The 3311-nt window shown below is 32.9% G+C and overlaps 1 protein-coding gene and 1 long non-coding RNA gene across 9 annotated transcripts in view; one reads left to right on the top strand and one right to left on the bottom strand.

Annotated features, from left to right (window-relative positions):
- LOC106877905 (equilibrative nucleoside transporter 3) overlaps positions 1-2421 on the bottom strand; it is a 45700-nt gene extending 43279 nt beyond the window's left edge. The window contains exon 1 of the mRNA XM_014926956.2: positions 2249-2421. The gene's annotated coding sequence lies outside the window, so the exon portion shown is untranslated. The remainder of the gene's footprint in view (positions 1-2248) is intronic.
- The window catches only part of LOC106877906 (uncharacterized), a 158894-nt gene continuing 157191 nt past the window's right edge, over positions 1609-3311 (top strand). For 7 of the 8 annotated variants that reach the window (XR_008265247.1, XR_008265245.1, XR_008265240.1 and 4 more), the window contains exon 1: positions 2344-2425. This is a non-coding gene — a long non-coding RNA (uncharacterized LOC106877906). Of the gene's footprint in view, positions 1780-2343; positions 2426-3311 lie in introns of those variants that run through there. The other variant, XR_008265241.1, reaches the window with a different exon arrangement.

Here is a 3311-nt window from a genome sequence, read left to right as displayed (position 1 = left end):
CTGTGAACTTACGAAAAAAGGAGAGGGTAAACTCCTCTCTCGACTGCTTTTTTTCTTCTTTTTAACAGAATCGTATCCTACAATGCTTAAAACATACACATCCAAAGAAATTATGACTGTTGGCGCACTAGATAATTGACGACGCTACTGTATAGGAACGCTTATATATATTATAACACTAAAAGATAATGACCATTAAGTCAAAATCGTAATCAATCCATCTGACGTACAATACTGGACCGTACAATCAGCGATGTCACAGAGAGCCCGTTATCTCTACTAAAATTAGTGATTTAAATATAATTTTTCCACTTTATACATGGAGTAAATAAAACCATAACATAAACAATTAAATATAAGAAATAATAGTTTCTTAAAGTATGTGTTAATCCCCATGTACCCAGACTTTGTGGCCACCCTGTATAACTGTAGAAGTCAATATACGAAGTTTAGCCAGGGGTATTCTTTCGATAAGGGTTGTAATACCGAGAAAGAGAACAAGAAAAAAGCAATTCATCACATTGTATTGAAAAGTCGGGGGTTCTGGGGAATCCTCGCTAATTGAGGCCCACTAACAAGCTCTTTCCTATTTCAAATTGGCACTTAATGATTTTCAGTATAATTTACTATGTTACGAACTGAGGAGTTATTTTGCGTGTATGTGCTTCTCCCTAAATCTATGTGTACTCAAACCTCTCCTTGAAAAATGCATTAAAAAATTTTTTTTTCAGATTCCTGTGTTTTAGATATCGGAAGATTAAGAATATGCAAAGAAAAAAAAAATTGTTTTTAATTTCACCCCCCCCTCACCTGTCTCCCCATTACAATTTTTGATTTTGTTTTACTTAAATGGGAGCAAATTGATGAACTTAAGCAACTCTAAATTAAATACAGACAAATATATATTTAAGTGAAAAGAATTTGTGTCTGTGTTTGCTTTAAATAATCGTAAATAGCAACTTAATGTAAATTAAATAAACACCAGTTTATAAGAAACAAACATTAATGTTTAATAATTAATGTTATAAAGTTTAATAAGGGGCTCAAATTTCACCCCGTCTCGCAATTTTAAATTTCGAACTTTTTCATCCATTTATTTATTTATCTGTCTATCTATCTATCCTTGTCTGTTTATTTATAAAATATATTTGTCAGCTAAATGTGGCAGTCCTATAAAAGAAGACGGTCTTACTGTTGTCTTTAGCCCCAGGAAGACCCTCATGTCTATTTATCTCTTTATACACATATCTTTATGTTTATTGAATTTAAAAGTTTGAAAACGTGGTTTCTTGCATATTCGGAATCTCCGTCATCTAAAACATTGGGGGGAAAAAAACTGCATCAGCCCCCATATATGTACGAGTCTGTCTACTTATGTGTTTATAAACGTAAAGGGCAGAGGTAAAGACAATTGGACCGCACCCCCTTTGGGAGTTTTTTTTTTTTTTTTACAGGAACCCAACATATCGAGTGCGGAGATTCCGAATCGGCAAAAAAAAAAAAAAAATCTACATTGCAAAATCTAAGTCCCTCCCCTCACACCTAAATTTCTTAAATTTTCACATAATTTTTTTTTTCTTGGCGAAATACGTAGAATATAATTCTGAGAAAAAAAAATTATGTAAAATTTCAATTTTTCAAATAAATAAATAAACTAAACCCTCCTCCCCCCTCCGTCCTAAGACAAGAAGTGAAATGAAAGTGTTTACTCTCCTAATGTTTCATAACGAACATAAAACCCAAGATGTTGTGGTTGAGGGTCTTTTGGAATTAAGAGAGGTATGTCAAAATTGGATTTTTTTTGCTCACACACACGCAACAAAATGACAAAGAATAATACTTCAATTGTCTTGTGGTATTTGTTGAGGACCTTTACGTTCCGAATTCAAATTTTGCCGATATTAACTTTATCTTTCATCCCACCGAAATCGCTAAAATAAAATATTAGCCAAGTCCTGGAACGGAAGGGGGTCAATATTATCGCTTAATCACCCACGTCTCATAAACAATTACGGTTTAGTAACTAAATTATAAACAATTACATAACTAGATTTTCTATTTGTCATTTTATCGTTGAGAGATTACAAAAAACGAAAAAAAGCGATTAATGTAAATCAAACACAAATGGTTTTTCTTTTTTTAAATATATAATGATGAATCGATGAAACTATTTTCATCGTAAATAATATAAAATCGAAATCACATTGAAAATTAAAAGAAAATTATCAAAAACACAGATCGTACTTACAAGACATAAATAAAATCATGTGGTGCGCGTGAAGCGGGTAATTGACATGTCACATGTCCTGTAAACACTAATTGCGTCTAAAAGGGCTGCATTAATTCGTTCTAATGTCATTAAACGGAAGTCTAGCGAGGGACGACGAGCATGTGCGTTGGCTCACCGAATGTTTATACACGCCTGGTAATTACAGCTGTTCTATATATTTATTATTATCACTTTTGTCTTCTTTATTGAGAGTTAAAAAAAAAAAAGAAGCTTCATTTCTACCGTCAGTTAACTGTTGTTGGTTGGTAGAAGCTACAGTTTCGTCAGCAGATAACATATTCTAAGTAATTATACAAAGTAATTCCTATAGAATAACTACATTTCGTGCATTCCTGTAGAATAGAGTCGGAAATTATCTAGCGTGCCCCAAACCGTAATTTCTTCAGGTGTGCATCATTGATAACAAATTAGTGAGAGGAATGGATATTCGGGCCCTCTCTCTATCTTCGTGTAATTGTTCATTCTTCATATTCATGCTTTAAACACTTGAATTTAAGATTTTTCAAAAATTTACGTATCTTTTTTGGCTATGTATGTTTTAAGCATCGTAGATTAAGATTCTGCTCCCACCTACTATAAAGATAGAAAAGAGTTTCCACACTCACTTTCCCTAATTTTCTTATTTTTACTTTCCTTCGAAGTTTGGCATAACTCCAGTTTGGCATAACTACAGGGTTTTACTGTAGTTATGCCAGTTTTACCCACCAGATTTTGGGAGGTCATAACTTTCAGAAAAATGAATATTTTTTAATCAAATTTTCTATGCATATAGTATTTACTATGTAGAATCCGAATATACAAAAATTCCCGGTGAAAGTGTTTTGGAATGGGGGTGGGGGACAATTTTCGGAAATTCCAACAGAGTCCACTTAAATTCTTCTTAACTTCCAGGAAAATAAATATTTTTTCGTGAAATTTTCTACAAATATACCTTGATGTATGTACATTTCAAGCATGTAGGAATTTTGAAGGAAACAACTGCAGGTTATTTTTGAGAAGCGTTCCCCTCTCGGTGGTGTTT

Source organism: Octopus bimaculoides, chromosome 11 (genome assembly GCF_001194135.2).
Source record: "Octopus bimaculoides isolate UCB-OBI-ISO-001 chromosome 11, ASM119413v2, whole genome shotgun sequence".
Taxonomy (NCBI): Eukaryota; Metazoa; Mollusca; class Cephalopoda; order Octopoda; family Octopodidae; genus Octopus; species Octopus bimaculoides.
Note: the sequence above shows the minus strand (reverse complement) of the source record. Positions and strands in the feature narration are given on the sequence as shown.